Here is a 9,755-nt window from a genome sequence, read left to right on the forward strand (position 1 = left end):
TCTAAACAACCAATACAGAATTGAAAAAAAAGATGAAGGGGCATGTGCAACACTTAGAGGTCAAAGACCATCTTACTCACTTCTCCTAACTATATATGTATATACTCATTATTTATTCGTTGGCCTTCACCTCGACAACAAGGACAAGCAAGATAACATGAAAATGTGATAAGCATGATGAAGAGTGGGGAAGGAGAAGCCTTCACAAATACACCTCCCCCCCAATAGTTTAGAAGAATAAGATAAAAAGGTTATAAGGTTACCTTATTTTTGATACAGACAAAGTAACTCTCTATTGCTTTCTTAAACGTTAAATACATTGGGTACCCTTTTGGTCCTCTTGTGTCTCATGTCTAGACTTTTGGTCTATTTACAATGCCCATAGGTTTTTGCAACTTGTTCCCTAAGCAAGGAATGCTCATGGATGTAAATTGATTCGTGCAATTGAGTTGTAATTTGCATGGGACTAAGGCTAGAGCTCAAATTTTACAAAATCTTACATTTACATGTTGTAAGACCTTTAAAATATTATACGGCTTCATATTTTGAGAGACATCAAAGCCCTAAATCAATTCAAATTTTATTTTTAATATTTTTAGGGTCGCAAATCCTTTGCTTTTTGCTCTTTTTTTTTTGCTTTTGATGATCAACTATTATTTTTAGCAGACTTACTTTTTTTAGAAGCTTCTATTTTTGGCAACTATTATTTTTAGTAGTTTGCTGCTATTTCCTTTGATCGTTGGTATTTGTTGCTTATTGTCAACCTTCTTTGACTAGCTTTGACTTTTTATTTGACCACTTTTTACTTTCTATTTTTAGCCTTCCTAGTTAGGGTTAACACTTCTTCATAAGCCTTGTTCTATTATGATATCATTTCCATGATATGGCTGGTACACACAAAAAATAAGAAATTGGGCCAAGGCAATGCACTTTTGTTAAATTGAATATGCACACAATAACTTCTTTGGCTTTAAGAATAGTTTACAAACTATTTACTTTCCTCACAACATATACTAGCTAAAAAGCTTTGGGATATTTATAGGAAGTTCATCATGCCACTTGAGAAAAACCCCAATTATTGGTTGTATAATGCAAATAGTGACATTGTCTTTCACTCCTCTCAATTTAAAAAGACATATATCACGTAACAAGAATTAAGGGTGTAAGGACACGTGTTAATAACAACATGACCCTCTAGAACTAAGTCAAAACTGGGTAGCTGAAGGCTTTGCCATATATAATGAGCACTAGATAATTAATCTTAGTAGCACACGATTTTTGCAAACCTTTGTTGACATTTGATAAAACATTTGTGTAGAAGTTAGGAACTTTCAAAAAGCAAATATACTTTTTAGGATACTATGTCTTAAACTTTAGGTGTAAAAATGTTACATATTGCCAATCATTACATGGATTACATAATACACAAGATTAGCTAAGCTAGTGAAAAAGATAGGGACAACAAAGTTTGCACACAACACACATTATAGCTTAATAATTGGAAATGATTATCACTCACACATTGTAACTTTTAGAAGTTTTTGGTGTTTGCCAATGTAAGCATTAACAAGAATATACGCTTTTTTACAAACACATAAAAGCTTATGCAGGGTGGCATATTCTTATTTTTAAATCGACAACTAGCTCTAATATCATGTCAAATTTATTCAATATTTGAAGAAAAAGAAGGTAGTAGCATTACTTGCAAGAAGACAACGTGAAGACCCAAAGGGTTAGGGAGGAGCATATTTAGATTTGAAGTTCCTCCAATCATATGTAACTTTAGTGGCATTGTGTGGAGTGCCACATGGATACCACATGACATCCTCCACTTGACATGTTTGACTCTCATATTAGTTGTTACTTAAACGTTAATATTTTTCAAATAGTGTCTTACATTTCTTGATTGGTGCATCTTTTCGCCTAAAGTTAAGAGTTGTTTTTTTTCCCCTAGTATGTGTAAGCATGCACACACTTGCTCGTAGGGGTATGCAGGTACAACATGAAAAGAATATCTATAGACATAAAGTTTTAAGAAAAACATGAAGTTAGCTCATGTATACTAAAAAACTCGCTTACAATTGCGCATGCTAAACCATAGCACCAAAACATACTAATTAAGATAGGGCTTAAATAACATAGGCTTGCTCCCTCCTCATGAGCCCTAATTGGGTCGTTGAGTCCATAATCGAGCTCCTACCCCTTGCATTGTATCAAGTCTTTTGTACCATAGGGATTTGGATTGATGTAAGACATGAATGGTGCATGGCTAGCAATAGGAGTGGCAACATATTTTAACAAATAAATGTTGGAACAACAAAGTGTTGAAAGGGTTTATTGAATGGCGAGATGTGATTGGGTCGAAGAAGAGGGATCCAAGTTTAGTTCAAGCTAGCGATCTCCTTATCATGACCTGTATTACGGTAAGGGGTGAGAATATTTTATAACATACTCGAAAAGTGACATTGTTAGTCAACATGGATGAAAACGGGTGAACAACGATTTGTTAGCCCTATAAGTGCCCCGTTAGCACCTAGTATTCTGAGGGGGTTTGTGGGGTGATGGTGGGGGGAAGCAACCCCCACACACCCTACTAACCCTGGGTGCAACCTGGGGCTAATGGGGGGAGTAAGGTTCCCCTCCCCCTGTTACGATGGGTGTGACCAACTCTAAGTTATATGGATTTTACACTTCTATCCACAATTCAATGTGTTAATAAATTTAGCCAAATGATGTGATTTATGTCACCACGATTTCACCATCAAAGGAGAGACATTTGTCTAGAACTTAAAATCTACCTCGAGTCAACCCAGCAAGTTACAAAGGAATCCACACTAGTGAGGAGAAAGGGAGGGTGGGGGCCAGGACATGTCCATTGTCAGGTATATGCCCAGAAGACTCTAGGAGTCCCTAGGCCCTAGGGTGTGGGGGTTGAAGTCCCAAATATCTTTCGCATCTCCTATTATGTTGAATATCGATAAAATGATGAAATGTTTGCAATCGGCGGGGTACTGCAAAAGGTAATAATAATGTCAACTTCTTTTGTAGCAACGTTTTAAAAATTGTCGGTTGCTTTAAAACACGCACAAAATGGCCGAAAGGAAGGTTTTGAAAGGCAGAAAGAAGCCACGATGTCCACGAAACGGTCAAACAAAACCAACAATATGTTTATTGGTATCGTACTCCTGTTGCTTCGCATTTTTTATATTTATTATTAGTGTTACTAATATTGTTGGGTTACTATTATGCATTCGAGAATATTTATTCTTTCGCGGGCCGTGTGAATCTACCGAACATATCATCAGACAGAAAATCTCCTCAGGCCAAGCTCTCTACCATAGCTCAAGAAGCAGCGGTCTGCCATAGAACAAAAGCAGCAGCAAAAGAAGAAGAAGAAGAAGAAGAAGCAGCAGCAGCAGATCAGAAGAAGAAATCGACAGCAACCACCAGCTTTCCTCTGCTTTCACCTCCATTGTATCGGTCCTCCACTAATCCTCCGCGCTTTGCATTCGTAGCCGCAGAAGAAGAAGGAGAACAATACCTTGATTGACTTCCTAGGAGTTTCAAGAAGCAGCTAATATTTGCAAATAGCTGCAGAAGACGACGAAGAAGAAGCATTGTAACCGTAAACAACCGCAACAAACTTCTTTCTGCCTCCTCCTTCATGACTCTCTCTGAGTAAGTCTACGATCGAATTACACGTCCGAGCATCTCACATTCTTGTGTATGAGAAAGCTGAGTATCTGTGTCTCATACCACTGTTCTACCATCTGTTGCCACTAATGCTCCTTGTAATAATCCATGATTAAATCCTCATCCGAGTGGATGTCGATAGGACAGGTGCTCCATGAAAGCAATTGGTACTTGTGCGACATGCTTCCCTGTGCAAGCTCCCGCTGAATGATAAATTTTCTATAACACCACAGATTATACTCAAAAGATTATTTCCCTAAATAAATGTAACATATTGCCAGTACGGAATCATTATAGATGTGCACACATTATTGACATGACCAGCGTCTGTCGCTTGGACAGGGTTATATCGCGAGATTCAGATCCTCTTCAGTTGGTGAATGTAGATCCACTGCAGCTGATAGACTGCCAGCTTTCAGTGGACAATTCCTCCCGGTATTCAGAATCAGAGGATGAACGACAGTCAGAAATTTCTACGGGTCAAGCAGAAAACCAAGGCGGTGTTTTGCACTGGTCAACAGAACAGGTTATAGCCTGGATGCAGGAAAACGTCCCGTTTGGCCATGATCGAATGCAAGGTATCCATGTGGTCACGAACCACTTGTGTCTGTATCTGCATAAAACTCTGGATTATATACTGCATTTTGGTCTAAATTGATTCATTCACCATTAGCTAGATTAGGTATAATGCTGAATGCCACAACCATTCCGTTTTGTTTATCACTTATCTGCACTACACACATGGTGATTGCTCCATTCTTCTTTATTTGTTGTAGTATATCTATGAAACCTTTAAAGCCATGCAAAGTGCTTGGTAAATGTTTTGACGGGTCAACTTGCACTTCAAGCTTTCTAACAAAGCTAAGGGAAAGCACAAATATGTGTTCCTTGTATCTGTTCGGGCATCAAGTATGCCCTTTGTGTAACAAAAGATGAATGTAACAGGCAGTCTTGGTAACCACAAGTAGACAGACAGCGTGTGACTGGCATATTACCCTTGAAGTCTCTAAATGAGAGTTGTCTTAATTTGCTTTGGCCCTAATTTTTCAACAAATAATACAGGTATCCTGCAACTAATGAATAAGAGACCTGAACAGTGATAGTACCTTAGATAAGAAGGAACATGATGGGAGATGTCAACTTTGAGGGAGTAATTCTACAATGGAGAGGGATATCTCTGGACTAGCAGAAAAGTTATAATCGTATATGCTAATGTGACCATTGTAGTCAGGATTATAACTGTTCAGGGAAAATTGAGAAGTAGCCAGCCCTACTGTTCCTTTGATTTTGTCGATGTTGCCTTGGTGATATATTGGACTTTGGCTGTTAGTGTTACACTTAAGAGTTGATAGGTTTCCATTAATATTTCCTTTAAAATGTTTTTGAAAAATAAGGTCCTGGACTGGGTTCTTTTTCATGCAGAGTGCTTGCATGTTTTCCAGACTAAGGGAGTGGATGGCCTTGGTCTTCTTACGCTCCAAAGGTCTCACAGGGCCTGCTTGGGAATGGCTGATTTTGAATGGATGCTTTTCAAGGTTATGTTTTATCACCTTTTTTCGGCACCCTAGATGCCATTTCCTTAGTGTCAGTTAAAACACTCACTCTTTTGTGATTCTTTAGGCAGCCAGAAGAAGATTGCTATCTGGTAGTGACAAGGCCGATCCACTTTCTGCAGAGAAATTTGAAGGAAAAAGTCCACTAAGTACTACATATTGGACACCTCCATGCACACCAAAAAAGCAAAGCTCTGAATACACCCCTCCACCATCACCTCGGTCGCTCAGGTTTTAACTCGCTGGCATTTGCAGTTATCATGGGTGGTTTACTATGACGAATCAGCTTGTGCAAGTATATTGTTAATACACAAGCACAGTATCCTCATTAGGATGATTTTGAAAACATTGGATCATTACTTGTACACATCCTTAAATGTGATGGACTGAAGTGGTTGACTTTGATGTAAATGTGTACTGTAATTTGACAACTTCTTGCAGAGAGTGTTAGTAATTATACTGAGTGTTTGATCTTTGGTAGCCATACCAAAATGTTATGCATCCCTTGGTTCATTAGATACTGGAAGAGTTAGCTCTGAGTATTTAGCTGACTATTTTTGCTGTTACATCTGAAGGTCGAACAGTAGCAGTGAATTAAAACGAGCCTATGGAGCATCTGTACTTTCTTCACCTCTGAGACTATTTGGATTTCCAAAATCGGCATGGAGCTCAGACAGTGCAAAAGATGAGCAGGTTGGACTGTAATGGTATGATTGCTTTGTTCTTGTGTTGGATATATCAACTGTTCATGGTGCAGAGGATCATGATGGTGTTTGAAGTAGTATCATGCTGCTTTTGCAGATTGAACAACTTGTGGCAGAAGTTCAATCTCTCAGAGGTGAAATCGTAAGTGCAGAGGAGCGGGAAACAACTCTTCAGGCTCAGTACAGTCTAGATCTTTTCTTGTGATGTTCGGTTTTCATATGGATGATTGTCCTATTATGTCCTCTATTGTTGGGTGTACATGCATTTTAATTAAGTCTGTCTTCAAGGACTGCCTTCAGAGCTTTATTTTGTGTATATTATTCACAATTCTTTGTACTGCTCTCTTGCTTTCTGTATGGCTGCAGATTGCACCATCTTGATAATGTTTTAAGGACGGCTTTTTTGGCTGGTTACTTATACACACGAACGGTATACCGAGAGCCCTCATGATTGCTGAGTTTTTTAGCTGTTCATTCACTAAAAAAACTAGAGCAAACTCATTTTCAAATCTTTATTGAACAGAGATGGATTCCACTGCTGGGTGAGCCATTGCTAGATGGTGCAGATGTTCATGACTGGCTTCAAAGGTTCTTGGTCTTCGAAGGGTCATCGATCTATTTTTATCTTAGAGCAACAGGTATGTGGAAATTCAAAGTTTGGTCTTTGGAAGGAGAAACATGTCACCTCACCAAGAGTCTGCTGTGTTGATATATTAATGTTTTATCGGAATATCTGTCTGGTGACAATCACATCCTTTCCTTGATGTATGACTTTTTGTGTTCTAGACTTGAGACCACAAGGAACCATATTACTTGATGATATAATTGAGGCTGGACCACTGCCTGCACATACTAATAACCAAAATGGCAGTCAGCGGTGGTTCTCATTCCACATCACTACTTGTCATGGACTGAAACTCGAGTGCTGTACACCTTGGAAATTTCAGGTATCTTTTGCACTTTGTATGATATTGAACTCTTGTTGGATGAAATGATTGATTTAGTGGTATTTTTCTTCAAAGGCTCTTTTCTGAGTCTCTCCACGTCTACACATTTTGGCAGATGGACTCTTGGCTCACACTCGTTGGAGTGGATCTTGAAAGCTGAAAATGCTGTGCAACAGAGACATAATGTATTGTTCTGATGTTTGTTGTGGTACCTCAACATCTTACAAGCTTGCTCCAATTGTTTCAAAGGTTTTGGTTGTAAACCTTCATTCTCTGCACATCTCTAGGTCTCCTATGTGTCCGGATCTGTTATCCAAATTTGTTTGTTCTTTGATGGCTGAATGTAACATCATCTCTAGGGCTTCTATGTTTCTCGATCTGTTTTTCAAATTTGTTTGTTCTTTGATGGCTGAATGTAACATCAGTGCTCAAAGAGAAGCTTCTGAAGCACAGTCTATTGTTTCATATTCCTTCTTAATTACTCTTTGTATAGTAAGGGGCCTATTTTTAGCCATGTATTTTGAGCCCCACATTTGTGTTATTGTGTCCCCTATTATTTTTATTTGGCATGTTTTGTGTGCTTTTGTCCTTTCATTTTAGATAGGTTTACCTAATTTGATCGCTTCTCCTTGTTGATTGTCTACGTCTTCAAAGAAAATCTACTTCTACTTGAATATCGATCAGAACTATTATTTGGTGGGACCCATTATTCCTGTCGAAGTGATGGCTTTTCTACAAGTGTCACTAAAGTCTTATCGATTGACATTAACATCATCATCTTCTTCATATACAATGTTATTCACGTGCCAAATCGAGCCCTCGTGAATTGAGATTGCATAGGAGCATGCCAATAAACATCACTTGTCTTTGTAACAAGCATTTAGAGTCTTTAAGTTGTGCCTTCAAAGAACTTGCATATCTTTGGTACTCTTGATCTATTTGAAGTGTTACTTAGGTACTTTGGATGTTAAATAATAAGGATGTTAAGAGAATCCTTGGTAATGATAGCAATAGCATGTTTGTAAAAGTTGGGTAGATTACTCTTGGGGATTACTTATGGATCCAATCACTCTTAGTAGGTGATTCTAAGGACTTGAAGCTTGAAATGCTACTTTCTAAGGACTTGAGATGGACTATAAGGCTTAAGTTGGTGGTGACAAGTACTAAACTAAGCATTCTTGAGAGAAGTCAAGTGGATTACTCATGGATCTTATCACTCTTATCAATGTGGTCATATAGGCCAATGTAATTATCGTGCTCGACGTTCTCATGCTCAATGTGTGGTCTTTTCCCAATAATCATTTGCTTGGGAAGATGGAAATTATATCCTATAGGTATACTTCTAAAGAGATCTTTAAGTTCTTGTGCTATTCAACATAGGTGACCTAAGTAGTTATGTGTTATTGGAAATTTGTTATCATGCAATAATCTTGTTCACTTAACAAGTACATCAAATGAGTCTTCATGGTACATTGTTGTCAAGGGTAGAACTATCATGGAACTGACAAATAATGTTGAGAAGATGAATGTTTGAAAATTGTAGCCCCATCCCATAGGCATGCTTTGTATCTTGGATATGGTATACCAATGCCTTGTTATTAATCCCTTGGTGATGAGGTCTTACGTGATGCCTAGGAAGAAATGATAGGTGAAATCATTGTGAGAGGGAGCTCACAATAACTAGAAAATTGGAATAGTCTTCCCATTTGATACTCTAATACGAAATGTTTAACATGTTTAGGATGTGCTTCTACAAGAGATCAATGTAACTTTTGATACAACTCGTATACAATGCATGGCCAAACATGCCTATAATTGGCTAACAATATTTCAAATATATGCATTGAGGAGTCCAAAGTTCAATAGTTTTGCATGGCGAAGCCCATGAATGCATGGTCATTGTTGACACGTTAGCAAAGCATTATCACCAACTTATGATGTCTCTAGACCTCTTTCTTTGCCTTGAAACACCTGCCCCAAAGCCAATAGATGTCTTAGAAAGGAGGTTATTAGATTGTGAGATGCTATCTCCTTACATTGTTGGCATGGACTCTATTATTCCTACTAATAACTATAGTTAAAGATCCAAGGTATACTCGAAATAGTTGAGCATAGGTCCCCACATGTAAGAAGCTCTTTGCACACCCGATTTTTCTCAATTTTCATGACTCAATGAGGCAAAATTAAGCAAACTTTTGATGAAATGGCAACATTAAAAATTCAAAGAACACTTTGAAAATTCCGCTTATAATGATAAATGTTGCCCCTATGCAAAGCCTCCCTAAGAGATGAAACAACGCCAGATGGTTGACGCGGCTTCCAAAGGATGATAAAAGGGCCTTAAACCCTTCATGGTTGTAGGGCTTTGGGTAGGTGAGGTAGGCGTTTGGGGCTTGTGAAGGAGGCTAGGAGGCAATCAATGCTAAGAGATTCCCTTCAATGCCATGTTGCTCCTCGCCATACTATAGGCATCCTACCACCATTGCATTCACACTTGTCAATCAGTGCTCATGAAAAACCAAGGTTTAATGTAAAATAAATTGCAAAATTTTGAAAACTGTCGTCAAAATTTGAAGTAGAAAGTTTAAGGCTTTCAACTTTAGAAAAATTTTACTTATAAAACTAGCAAATATGTACAATTTGACTCAAAAATCTCGCCAAAAATTTAAATTATAGGTTTTTGTATTTGTCACCAAAAATGTTTTTTGTGAACACTATTGTTAAGTTCTTTTAAGTTGGGACTCAACTATTGTAGCCATGTTTTGATCACTATTGTAGTCTTATTTTGACCAAGTATATGAGGCATGGCCATCGACCACCTCTATGCCTTCTCATGCCCATGGATTAGGAACAATACA

At 38.1% G+C, this 9,755-nt stretch overlaps 1 long non-coding RNA gene and 1 pseudogene across 2 annotated transcripts; both read left to right on the forward strand.

Moving 5' to 3' along the window:
• Nucleotides 1-3,078: 3,078 nt before the first annotated feature.
• Nucleotides 3,079-3,550, forward strand: LOC148037720 (uncharacterized). The gene is made up of 2 exons (XR_015690684.1): nucleotides 3,079-3,174; nucleotides 3,306-3,550. It is a non-coding gene; the product is annotated as an uncharacterized LOC148037720 (long non-coding RNA).
• On the forward strand, nucleotides 3,539-7,485 carry LOC148037721 (uncharacterized; annotated as a pseudogene). Its single transcript, XR_015690683.1, has 10 exons — nucleotides 3,539-3,678; nucleotides 4,036-4,271; nucleotides 5,116-5,228; nucleotides 5,314-5,477; nucleotides 5,822-5,939; nucleotides 6,048-6,130; nucleotides 6,317-6,380; nucleotides 6,474-6,588; nucleotides 6,737-6,897; nucleotides 7,013-7,485. The product of XR_015690683.1 is annotated as an uncharacterized LOC148037721 (transcript).
• The last annotated feature ends 2,270 nt before the right edge of the window (nucleotides 7,486-9,755 follow it).

The sequence above is a fragment of the Lygodium microphyllum genome, chromosome 4 (genome assembly GCF_053477565.2).
Source record: "Lygodium microphyllum isolate KBCC chromosome 4, Lygodium_microphyllum_v1.1.10, whole genome shotgun sequence".
Classification (NCBI taxonomy): domain Eukaryota; kingdom Viridiplantae; phylum Streptophyta; class Polypodiopsida; order Schizaeales; family Lygodiaceae; genus Lygodium; species Lygodium microphyllum.